Here is a 14,197-nt window from a genome sequence, read left to right on the forward strand (position 1 = left end):
GCATGGAAAGATAAACTTGATCATGGGGAATAGTAAAGCTTCACCTGTCACCAAGATTGGAGTTTATTCTTTGTTGCTAAGTAGTGAGTTTACATTAGATTTGAATAAATGTCATTATTCGCCTGAAATGGCAAGTAATATTGTTTCCTTTCATGCTTTGTACAAACAAGGGGTTACCTTTTCTTTTGATAATGAAATTGGTGGAATAAATGCTTTTTTTAATAATGTTCTTTATTTTAAATCATTACCTTGTGATGGTGTATATGAAGTTGTGTCTGTTGTAGATAACTTAGGAAATAATGTGTTGTGTATTGATTCTTCTAATAATAATAACTTGGATAAAGCATCATTATGGCATTGTCACCTTGGACATGTGAGCAAGAAACGTATAGGCCAGCTCCAAAATGATGGAGTCTTGGAGTCATTTGAACTAAAGTCAAATGATAGTTGTGAATCATGCTTACATGGAAAAATGAAAAAGTCACCCTTCACTAGTTCTTGTGCTAGGGTGAAGGTTTGTTGGATTTGGTACACACATATGTGTGTAGACCCTTCAAATCTGCCACAAGGGATGCTAATTGTTATTATTTGACTTTCAATGATGATTATAGTAGATATGGATATGTCTATTTAATCAAGCATAAGTCAGAGACTTTTGAAAGGTTTAAAGAGTTTAAACAGGAAGTCAAGAACCAATTGGGCAGGAACATTAAGATACTTCGATCCGGTCGTGGTGGTGAGTATCTTAGTATAGAGTTCCACGACTATCTTAAGGAATGTGGGATTATCTCACACTTGACACCTCCCACGACACCACAGTTGATGTGGCTGAGAGGCGTAATCGAACCTTGTTGGATATGGTTCTTTCCATGATGAGTCGAGCTTCACTACCAATCTCATTTTAGGGGTATGCCTTAGAGACTGCCGCCCATATCCTTAATTTGGTCCCTATAAAGAAAGTTGCCAGAACTCCTCATGAGATGTGGACTGGTAACGTTCCTAAACTAGACCACATCAAGATTTTGGGTTGCTTGATTAACTGAAACAAACCTGCAAAATTCGATTTTTTTTAGGTTTCTGAGTCACTGACTCGGCGAGTTCCAAGGTGGACTCGGCGAGTAGGCCTGACTTGGCGAGTCCCCTTGTGCACTCGGCGAGTCCAGGCGTCAGGAATGGCCAGATTCGAGATTTCTTTGTAATTATCTTATCTAAACTTTCCATAAACTAATTAGATCAATGTTAATTCGTTTTTCTGATAAATATAACTGCAATCTTGATCTAATCAAAGATATTTATCATATAATAAAATATTTAATTTCCTTATATGATAATTAATTAATTATTTTGATTATTTTGGTAATTATCTTAAAAGAAATCTTGAATAAATCAAATATAGATAATTAGGATATTAATTGTTAATTGGAATTATTTGTTATTTGATCCTCCATGTTTTAAATGTTTAAAACTTGCCCTCAAGTTTTGAAATTTATATTTGTGATTAAAAGCTTTAATTTAGACAACTTAAATTTCAAACCCTAGATTTTAAAAGTTTTAAAATACAACCCTATACTAATATGATATTACTAGAATAATATATATGTATAACTAAATGCTAGTCTTACCGTTAGTAGGCCTCATTCACGAAGCCAATCTATAAGGTGGGTATAAGGTTGCGGCCTATAAAATGGCGCTTAATGGGTGTACACTCGCACCCACCGCTTGCTTGATTGGTGGAGGGTCGTTAGCCGAACGGGTAGGATAGGGCAACCTCATCCTCTCATTAAAAGTATAATAAGAAATATAAAGTAACTACACATATTTTTTAAATTTCCCAATCCTAGTTACTTTAGGAAAAGTGAATTGATGCAATCCCATGAAATTACACTTTGCACCTTGCTAAGATGTTGGTGGAGCGTGTGTGGTTTACCGGCACACTAATTGGTTCTAAGCGAAGGTGGCAAAGGGTGATTCATTGTTTATCATAGTTCGATGGAGCGTGTGTGGTTTACCGGCACATCGAATAGGTGATCGTTACAATGAAGGCACCATGTGAATTTGCATGGTAATTCACACCCGCTTTGTGATCCTCGGCATCCCAGTCACAAACGAGAGGGGCATATCGAGATTTAAACATGCCATTGAATAGTTTCAATGAATCTCATCCGAACCTAGGAATTCTCAAAAACACTTAGGACTAATAGTTTAGGTTTTGTGATGGAGAATTAGTGAATCGTCATTCACTTACCTTCAATTTATTTGCATGTTAGATTAAGGCATCCCTTTTCTAATATGTAAATGTTATTGTTGGATCCTAGCCCTAATTTTTCTTATTGGGTGATAATTAGGGATTCTTATTCTAATCTATCTTTGTCCTTTTCTAATTGTAGATGTCAAACGCAAACAACGCTGCTGCTAGTTCTTTCATGTTGATGAGCCTTTGCCAAAAGGTCACCTTCGATGGAACGAACTTTAGCGAATGGATAAGATACATTCGCACCATTGCTCGCTATGAGGACAAGGAGTATGTCCTTGATGAGAAGCTCGAGAAAATCAACACCGAAATCGCTACTCCAGCCGAAATCACCGCCTTTGAAACTCATGAGCGAGATGCAACGAAGGTACATTGCATCATGATCGCCACCATGAACTCCGAATTCCAAAAGTCCTACGAGGACATGTACCCGTACGAGATGCACCAAGACTTATTGGAGAGGTACCACCAAAACGCGAGACAAGAGCAGTATGAGATTTTCACTAACATGATTTCCGCGAAGATGGGTCATGGAGAATCTCTTACCGTGCACTTGCAAAAGATGCAAAGATATGTCGACCACCTTCGCAAGTTGAATGTTGACTTCGGTGAGGACTTGGCGATCGACATGGTGCTTCACTCTTTGCCTCCGATGTACAACCAATTTAGGATGACCTACCACATGAACAAAGAAGAGGTCACCCTAAGCAAACTCCAAGGTCTCTTGAGAGTCGCTGAGAGCAACTTCAAGGACAAGTCTGTTGCACCTACTCCCAATCCGCCCGCTGCTCCTGTCTTGGCTATTGGTCAAGGAAAGGGAAAGAAGAGGAAAGCTTCATCGAAGAACTATCGCAAGGTGAAAGCCCGAGATGGTGCCTCTTCTAGTGGGACCAAAGTTGATCCCGCTAAGCCCTGTCCTAACCCGAAGGAGGCAGAGTGCCACCACTGCCACAAGATAGGACATTGGAAGAGAAGCTGCCCAGAGTACCTGCAAGCAATCAAAGAAGGAAAGATCAAGCCATCATTCGCAGGTATATACACAATCAAATCTAACGATTCTAATCATGCTATTTCTTGGGTTCTTGATACCGGTTGTGGTTATCACATTTGTTCTAATGTGCAGGGACTAAGAAGAAGTAGGGATGTGGAGCAAGGAAGGATCAATCTAATCATGGGGAACAGAAGATCGTCACCTGTGACCAAGATTGGAGTGTATTCTTTAGTGCTTAGGAATAGTTTGGTTTTAGATTTGAACAATTGTTGCTATTCGCCAGAAATGGCTAGAAACATCATTTCATTTCATGGTTTATATAGACAAGGATTTAGATTTTCTTTTAATAATGAGAATGGTTCCATTTTGGCTTATCTAAATGGTGTCTTTTACTTTGAAGCTATACCATGTAATGGAATATATGAAACTGTTATGATTGTTGATAACTTAGGAAATGATGTTTTGAATATTGATTCTTCCACTAGTATGGATAAGGCATCCTTGTGGCATTGTCGTCTTGGACATGTCAACAAGAAACGCATAGCCCAACTCCAAAAGGATGGAGTGTTGGAGTCATTCGACCTTAGGGAAGATTACACATGCGAGTCTTGTTTACTTGGGAAGATGACTAAATCACCCTTCATGAGTACATGTGAAAGGGGTGAAGGTCTATTGGACCTAATACATACCGATGTATGTGGACCATTTAGATCAACCACGAAGGATGGGAACCGCTTCTATGTGACTTTTACCGATGACTATAGTAGATATGGGTATATCTACTTAATCAAGCAAAAGTCAGAAACCTTTGAAAAGTTCAAAGAGTTCAAGAATGAAGTGGAGAATCAATTGGGCAGGAAAATCAAGATGCTTCGATCCGATCGAGGAGGAGAGTACCTAAGTCTTGAATTCCACGATTATCTCAAGGAGTGTGGAATAGTTTCACAATTGACGCCTCCTAGGACACCGCAGTTGAATGGTGTGGCAGAAAGGCGTAATCGAACCTTATTGGATATGGTTCGCTCTATGATGAGTCGTGCTTCACTACCAATCTCTTTTTGGGGGTATGCCTTAGAGACTGCCGCCCATATCCTTAACCGAGTCCCTACTAAGAAGGTTGCCAAAACACCTCACGAGATGTGGACAGGGAAAGCTCCCTCGTTGGCGCATATCAAGGTTTGGGGTTGCGAGGCTTTCGTAAGACGAGATACTCACGACAAGCTTGAACCTCGAAGTGAGCGATGTATTTTCATCGGCTACCCGCAGACATCCTTTGGATATCTCTTCTATAGACCGAAGGACAATGTTGTCTTTGTTGCGAGGAGAGGAGTTTTCCGAGAGCGAGAACTCATAAGCCAAGGAGACAGTGGGAGGCAAATCGAGCTTGAAGAGATTCAAGAGTCGATAGATGAAGGAACCTCTACCGCTGGCACTCAACCCGAGGAAGAAACTCCGGTTGAACCGATTGACGAATCCTTACCTCTTAGACGTTCTGATAGAGTTAGAGTTCTACCCCAGTTTTATGGTTTTCATATTACTACCGAAGGGGACACATATATTAGTGATGGTACACTAATAAATCTTGATGAACCTAATAGCTATAAGGAAGCCATGGCAGGCCTGGAGTCTGCGAAATGGAAAGAGGCAATGGATAGCGAGATCCAATCCATGTATGATAACCAAGTTTGGAATTTGGTTGATTATGTGCCCGGACGTAAGACCGTTGGGTGCAAATGGATCTTCAAGAAGAAGACCGACGTGGATGGAAACGTGCACACATATAAAGCGTGATTGGTTGCGAAGGGCTTTACTCAAACTCCTGGAGTTGACTATGATGATACCTTCTCACCAGTTGCGAAGATTAAATCTATTAGAGTGATGCTAGCTATTGACGCATTTCATGATTATGAGATTTGGCAAATGGATGTCAAGACCGCTCTCCTTAATGGGAAGTTGGCTGAGGATGTTTACATGGCTCAGCCCGAGGGGTTTGTGGATCCGAAGCATCTGAATAGAGTGTGTAAGCTTGAGAAGTCCATTTATGGACTTAAGCAAGCGTCTCGCAGATGGAATCTTTGCTTCGATGAGAAAGTCAAAGAGTTTGGATTTGTACGAAGCGAAGACGAATCTTGTGTATATGTCAAAGCCAGTGGGAGTATAGTAAGCTTCCTCGTTCTATATGTTGATGACATATTACTCATAGGAAACGACATCCCGACTCTGCAGGAGGTAAAGTCCTGGCTCGGGAAGTGCTTCGCTATGAAGGACCTCGGAGAGGCTTCTTACATTTTGGGAATAAGGATAGTAAGAGAAAGAAGTAAGAGACTAATTGGACTTAGTCAGAATACTTACTTAGAGAAGGTACTAAAACGTTTTAGTATGGAAAACTCAAAGAAGGGAGAACTACCGATACAAAGTAATGCCAAGTTGAGTAAGACTCAAAGTCCGAGTACCGAAGCTGAGATAGCAGAAATGAGCCGAGTACCATACGCTTCCGCAGTTGGCTCAATCATGTACGCTATGACTTGTACTCGCCCTGATGTAGCCTTCGCTTTGAGCATGGTTAGCAGATATCAAGGGAATCCTGGCAAAGCAAATTGGATTGCGGTAAAGAATATCCTTAAGTACCTTCGGAGGACGAAGGAATGGTTCTTAGTCCTCAGAGGGAGTGATGACTTGAAGGTGCGAGGGTATAGTGACGCCAGTTTTCAGACCGACAGGGACAATTACCGTTCGCAGTCGGGCTGGGTCTTTACCCTAAATGGAGGAGCAGTGACATGGAAGAGTTCCAAGCAAGAAACCGTAGCTGATTCAACGTGCGAATCAGAGTACATTGCAGCGAGCGAAGCGTCGAAGGAGGCAATATGGCTAAAGAACTTCATCGGTGATCTTGGAGTTGTACCTGCCATAAAGGAGCCAGTAGAGATTTTCTGTGATAACGAAGGCGCGGTTTCCTTAACCAAGGAACCGAGGGATCATGGTAGATCAAGACATATCGACAGAAAATATCACTTCATTAGACATCGTGTAGAAGAAGGACAACTCGTAGTAAAGAGGATATCATCAGAAGATAACCCAGCAGATCCGCTTACGAAAGGACTGAGTAGGGTTAAGCACTTACAGCATGCTAGGAGCATTGGGCTGAAGGATGATATTAGCATAGATTAGATAGTATTAGAAACGTGTAATAGATAAATGTAATTGACATTTGATGATTAAATAAAGGAGTTTTATTTATGAGTAATGTTACTATCTTATGTTAATTGTTTAGCTATTGTTTCACTTTGCATGTTTTGACTTCCAGAATAATTGAGTTTATTAGGAATAATCGAATTGTTCAAATGGTCCACAATCGTTCATATGTTGGGAGTAGATATGAATGAAGATTGTCATGAATTGGTGTGTAGAATGTCTGAATGGTGTTAGACATAGCAAAAGATTACTGCAACGTTCATGAGTGCTTATGAACTAGTTTTGAGCATTGGAACAAACCCGCGCTTGCTGGAATCACCTTATGGAATAAGATATAATAGGGTGATCGCAAGACGATAATATCATATAGTCTTAAAACCTAGATATATGGTTTGTTATTTGTTAATTGGTTGTACATTGATAATGTGAAAACGCATCAGTAACTCGGTGTTATAAAACGCATTGTTGTGTATAGTTGGTTAATGAATAAGTAAATGCATATAAGTCGAAGTTTATCTGTAAACTTTTATCTAAGAAGGTAAAAGCGATATCTCGGCCGCTCGATGATTTGATTTGACTTATGTGCCAGGCCCGGTCAGAACTGAATTGATGTGTTCGATTAAGTTCTATGTCAAATAAATCAGAGATCGAGAAAACCTAAATGCTTGACTAACCATTCCATAGGATTGTCAGCATGATATCTAACAGAGGACTGTACGTTCCCTTATCTAAAGGACAAGATTGATTAGATCAGAGTTTGACAGCGTCTTTGAGAGCTACGATTGCAAGCCGAATTGTACTTGTATAGTTACTAGACTTATCCAAGTGGGAGACTGTTGGAATAGTGTCTAAGGCTGTAACTATATTAGTCAAGTATTTGATCCGGTTGTGCATAGTCCTTTTGGGTTGCCTTCACCATAGCAACTTGATAGGATGATTTAATAAGAGAGAGTAAATATTATTAATATATTATGGGAATAATATGATGAATAATATATTGTTATTTGATTAATATAAGTCATAGAATTAATTAGAATTAATTTTATGACTTAAAGAGATTAATTAAATAAAGGGGTATAAACTGTCAATTGTTTGATAGTTAAACTTTGACTGTAAATCCATTGGGATATGCTTTGGACGAATTCTAAGAGTGTTAGGATAGCCAAAATCGTCCAAAGGCTTATCTATGGAATGGATTTGGATAGCCTTAAGAGAAGATTATCCAATTAGGGTTTAGGTTGTAACCCTTAAGGAGTCTACAAGTATAAATAGACCCTATGGCTGATGGAATTCTACATCTGACCTAAAGTAAGGAACCTCTGGTCGAAATTCCTCCCCTCTCCTCTCTCCTAAAGCATTCTTCTTGCTATTGGTGTTTGTAAGCCATTAGAGGAGTGACATTTGTGACTCTAGAAGCTCCAAGACCTCAAGATCAACAAGGAACTCAAAGGTATGATTCTAGATCTGTTTCAATGTTGTTATTTAGCCTAAATAGTTATTAGAAGTCTTGGATTCAAAGCATGTTTAATTAGAAAGCCTAGATCCGAGCATTAGGGTTTTGCATGCGCACATAGGAAAGTTCTTATGGCTAAAACCCATCAATGGCAGGCCCCGAGTTTGCTAAATGGAAAGAGGTAATGGACATCAAGATACAATTCATGTATAACAATCAAGTTTGGAACTTGGTTGACAATGTACCAGGCCGTCAGACAGTTAGGTGCAAATGGATCTTCAAGAAGAAGACCGACATGGATGGTAATGTACACACTTATAAGGCACGACTGGTTGCAAAGGGCTTTTCTCAAGCTCCGGGAGTTGGTTATGATGAGACCTTTTCACCAGTTGCAAAGATTAAGTCCATTAGGGTCTTGTTAGCCATTGCTGCATTTCATGATTATGAAATATGGCAAATGGATGTCAAAACTGCCTTCCTTAATGGAAGTTTGGCTGAGGATGTTCACATGAGTTAGCCAGAGGCTTTTGTCAGTAAAGAATACCCTAATAGAGTGTGTAAACTTAAGAAATCCATCTATGGATTAAAGCAAGCACCTCGCAGATGGAATCTTTGCTTTGATGAGAAAGTCAAAGAATTTGGCTTTTCGAGGAGTGAAGATGAATCTTGTGTATATGTCAAGGCTAGTGGGAGTATAGTTAGTTTTTTGTACTGTATGTGGATGACATACTACTTATAGGAAATGACATCCCAACCTTGCAGGAAGTGAAGTCCTAACTTGGGAAGTGTTTCTTTACGAAAGACCTAGGAGAAGTTGCCTATATTCTAGGGATAAGGATTCTGAGAGACCGGAGTAAAAGACTAATTGGACTTAGTCAGAGTACCTACTTGGATAAGGTGCTAAAGAGGTTCAGCATGCAGGACTCCAAGAAACGAGAGTTACCGATTCAGAGTAACGCTAGATTGAGTAAAACTCAAAGCCCGAGTACAGAGGCAAAAATAGCATAAATGAGTCGAGTACCTTATGCTTCCGTTGTAGGCTCGATCATGTATGCTATGACTTGTACTCGTCCTGATGTAGCCTTTTCTTTGAGAATGGTTGGTAGATATCAGGGGAACCCTGGAAAGGCTCACTGGACTGCGGTAAAGAATATCCTCAAGTACCTTGCGGAGGACTAAGGATTGGGTCTTAACCCTCGGTGGGAGTGATGACTTGAGAGTTGTAGGGTATAGTGATGCTTGCTTTCAGACTGATAGGGATAATTTCCGCTCTCAGTCAGGCTGGGTTTTTACCTTAAACGGAGGAGCAATTACTTGGAAAAGTTCCAAGAAGGAGACAGTAGCTGATTCAACTTGCGAATCAAAGTATATAGCAGCAAGTGAGGCTGCAAAGGAGGCGATATGGCTGAAGAACTTAATTGGAGACCTTGGAGTTGTACCAGCTATAAAGGAGCTTATGGAAATTTTCTTCGATAGTGAAAGTGTAGTTGCCTTAGCCAAGGAACCAAGGGATCACGGGAGATCCAGACATATCGACAGAAAATATCATTTCATCAGACATCGCATAGAGGAAGGACTGCTCGTGGCAAAGAGGGTATCATCGGATGAGAACCCAACATATCCCCTCACGAAGGGACTGAGTCGGTTTAAGCATCTCCGGCATGCTCGAAGCATAGGGCTGAAGGACGATATTAGTTTTAGTAGTTAGATAATTTTGAAATTTGTAAAGTGTAATTGACATTTGATGAGGAATAATAGTTGTGTTTATTTATGAGTAAAGTGTTGCTATCTTTTGTCAATCGTTTACTATATTTCTTTTGCATGTTTAGACTTCCAGAATAATTATGTTTGGTATATCATATTATTCGAATTCTCCACGGTCGGTCATATGTTGGAAGTAGGTATGAATCAAGACTGTCATGAGTTGGTTGCAGAGGTCTAAGTTGGTTGGACATGGCTACAACACTCATGAGTGCTCATAAGTTCTGAGTATTGGATTCAACCCACGCTCACTGGTATCACTTCATGGAATTTATCTCGAGTGATCGTGAGACGGTAATATCATATAAGTCTTCAAACCTAGAGATATGACTTGTTTCCTATGAGTTGGTTATACATTGATTGTACGAAAACGCATTGGTAACTCGATGTTATAAAACGTACTTTTGTGTGTGATTCAACAAGTACTTGTATTCTTGTCATCACTTTTGTAATTTTCGTTCTAATTAATAAAATCAAATAAGGCAAGTGATCATTATCACCTCCCAATGTATTTTGTCAAAGATCCTATTAAGGATCAAGGGCTTTCCTTTTAAATCACTCTTTTCATTTCGATCTCAATTTGATTCTCATAATAGCTACAACACCACAACCTCTCATACAATTTGGTTGATTCTCATTTGATTGATTTTTTACCAGGTATTATGATTAGAAAAGAGAGAAGCAGTTGATGAAAAAAAAGTTTCAACCAAGGAGTCAATGTTTTATTCATGAGATTCATGTAATAAAAGCATAATTTGGCTTCTAAAAATGATGGAATGTGTCTTGCGTAGGTTATAACATCATCAATATTGTCACACAAATAAAATAGTTGGTGGAGAATTTGTAGGAATAGTTTCACCTCATTGATTGGGGAATCATAATAAGATAACCCATAAACAGTTTTTGAGAGATCGACATGATTCAGTAATAAACAAAGTGCCTTTTTAGGTTCTTAAAAACAATTTATCGAGTTTATCCATAAATCTTTAGTAGCATAATCAACACTACATAATTGAAGAAGGTTTGGGTCACATGCTGAGTAAAACCAATATTTGATATGCTAATCAGTGGAATCCCGATCTTCGTTATCAGCATCAGAGATTTTAATTTTTTGTTGATGTGACCAAGAACTTTGGAGCCACTACATGTCTAAGAAAATACGACACAAATGTTTGTATTTGGAACCATTGACCGTGAGTTTGAAACTAATTTTAGAGTGACATTAGTGGTCCATGACGTAATAGGAGTTGTCATTTAACGGAACGTAAATATAGAGTAATAAGAAAAGTAAAAATATAAGCAAAATATAAAGAAGCTTACCGTTGATAGGTGGATTGTAGTGGTCGAACTACCCTAACACTTGAACGGTGAATATTATCAACAATTAAAGACAATAAAAATACGACGATGTTAAGAAACATGGGCATGTCAGAAGATTGAATGCAACAAAAACAAATGGGAGAGGATGATTCGAAGCTAATGGACGAGATGGAGGCAGACGATTTGATGTGGCGGCATGCAACGATGAATGGTGGAATGTGGTGTAGTGGGCCGATGAAGGAGATCAGTTGAAAAAAATCTAGATTGAAAGGGATTGTACGATACCATTATACAGGAAGACTAATGACGTATTTGGCAAAACTAGCTGGTAACGGGACGCTGGTAGCTAGTAGCTGGTAGCATTTTATCGTGTTTGGGGAAACTAGCTGTTAGCCGGTAATGAATAACGGGTAATTGGAAGCTGTAACTTTTATTTGTTATATAAGTGTTTGACAAAAGTAGCTAAAAGTTTTTGAAATATATATATATATATATATATATGTATATATATATATATATATATATATATATATATATATATATATATATATATATATATATATATATATATGCAATTATGGAAATTGATTTAAAAAGTTTAGTAACGTTTTGTTAAACATTACATGAAGTACTTTTAAAATTTGAAACGTTTGTTTAAACTAAAAACTAAACGCTCGTATCGTCAAACATATATTTTTTATTTAAACTAGAACGTTTTGTCAAAGTTAGAAGTTGGAAGCTGTTAAACGCTTCAAAATGTTCTGTGTCAAACACGACATCATTTTGTTTGAATTAAACGCTAAAAGTTTATGGTGTCAAATGAAATTTTTTTCTTCAAATCAAAGTGTTTTATCAAACGTTAGAAGCTCTCAAACACCTTCAAACGTTATTTGTCAAACACACCCTAAATATCATATTTGATTGTGGGAAAAAAATCCTCCGGTTGATTGCTTCACAATATATAATATCGGAATTTACGTAAGAGACTATACAAGGAATAACAAATAAGTACAACATACGATTGAAATATTAATTATGCCATATGCATTATTAGTTCAGGGCAGCAATGATTGTTGCTTGAACTTTTAGCAAAATACGCATTAAATAAAAATCCGTATTTTTGAATATTGGCATCTATCCTTTCTATGGTTCTGTAAGAGACTTGCAATATTGGCAAAAGACAAAACTCCACAAATGGTCACTATGGCTCGTTGAAATTGTCACTTCGGTCTAAAAAAAAGTTTAGATTAGCATCAGAGGTCCAAACTTTTCATTTTGTTGCGAGTTTGGTCCAATTTGCTATAAACTTTTTCATAATGACGATTTTACCCTTATTTTTTTCTTTTTCATTTTTTTATTATTTAAAGAATTTTCTCATTAAAAGAAAAAAGAAATTTGTCTTTTCTGTTTTTTAGTTATAACTTTTATAACAAAAAAAAAATAGAAAATGAAAATGCAAACTCTCTCTCTCCCTCTCTCTCTCTATCTCCTCCCCCAAAAAATTTCCCATCGATCTCATCTTCTTCCTCCCACTCTTGCTTTCGATACACGATTCCATAGTACAAACACCCACCATTGCTACTTGCTTGACGTGAAACTCCACCCAATAAACTTCATTCTCGTTTTCACCAACCCATCGCCTTCTCTTCCACTGTTGTGAACAACCATCAACGAAACCCTAACCTTCGTTCATCTGTTCCGAACAAAGAGGAGGGAGGAGGAAGGCTGAGAGGAGATGAAATTGATTTTTGAAATCACTTTGAATGATGCACCAAATCTACAATGTTACTGTACGCACCGTCTTCAATGAATTTGGGTTCAAAGGGTCCGACTTTGATGATCTTCCCCAACCCAGACCTATGTGTGTGTGTCCATTTCTAGATCTGACTCTGTTATTATCAACTTACAAAAGATCTGAATTCAACCACCTCCATTAATTTCATATGCGTCTCCTTCTTCAAACTCGACTATAGGTCTGACCTTTATTCTTTTTTTTTGTTCGATTGCAGACGACACTTCCCCATTCAATCACAGTCCCTCATTCTTCAACCTTCTTTCTTAATATTTTTTTAGATGCAATTTGATCAGAAGATAAATGGAAGAACAAGGTAGATGGGGATGATGGGTTCTCAATGGTGGTGATTTTTTATGGTGGTTTGAAGATGGATATGATGATGATTTTCTGAAGGCTCGATTTTTCTTGGCAAAATTGGTGAGTGTTGGTGGTTTGACGGTGTTTATGGTGTTGACCGAAAGATCTGTTTCGCCAGAGAAGGGAGGGGAGTACCATACTTTCTTCATGTTCTTAAAGGTGGATCTGTGTGTGTGTGTGAAAAGAGAGAGAGAGAGAGAGAGAGAGAGAGAGAGGGGGAGAGAGAGAGAGAGAGAGCATTTTCATTTTTTATTTATTTATTTTTTTTGTTATAAAAAATTATATAATTAAAATATAAAAGGAAAATTTTCTTTTTTATTTTTCTTTTAATCAGAAATATCATTAAATAATAAAAAAAACTGAAAAAGAAAAAATAAAGGCAAATTTGTTATTATGAAAAAGTTTATAACAAATTGGACCAAACTCACAACAAAATAAAAAGTTTGGATCTCTAATGCTAGTCCAAATATTTTTGGACCAAAATGACAATTTTTGACAAACCACGTGGACTATTTGTACAGTTTAGTCGTGGCAAAATAAATAAAGCAATGGATGTATTTTTGTATTTAATAAGTCGTAAATTTCCATAATTTATTATTCCAGTTGTATTCTTTTCATATAATTTCAATTCAATTAGATTTATTAAGAGTCAATTTGGGAAAAAACCAAGGATGGAATTGTGTAAATAATTCGATGAAATGCCTATTAATTTTTGACTTGTATTAATGATTCATGTTAAACGGTTGCATTAAATGCGATATTAAACATGTACTATAACTTGTCGCCGTGGAATTGATAAATATCTTTTTTCAAATATATAACTGAAAATTAGATGTGGGGTTAAGACTTTAGAAATGAAAACTAGTAATTTTTAGGAACGAAAAGGTAAAATGGTAAATTGGCCCTGTTTGGTAGCCTTTTAATTGAAAAATTAAGAGGTAGACTCTTAACTTTTTAGATTTGGACTGTTTGGTTGCATATGAATTTATGCCTCTTAATTTTTAAGATACCTCTTAAACTTTCAGATGTAAATACATGTCTGAAAAAAATAAAAAGAACCCGTGTTCCCCTTTTGCC

Source organism: Lactuca serriola, chromosome 2 (genome assembly GCF_051521515.1).
Source record: "Lactuca serriola cultivar US96UC23 chromosome 2, Lser_US96UC23_V15, whole genome shotgun sequence".
Classification (NCBI taxonomy): Eukaryota; Viridiplantae; Streptophyta; class Magnoliopsida; order Asterales; family Asteraceae; genus Lactuca; species Lactuca serriola.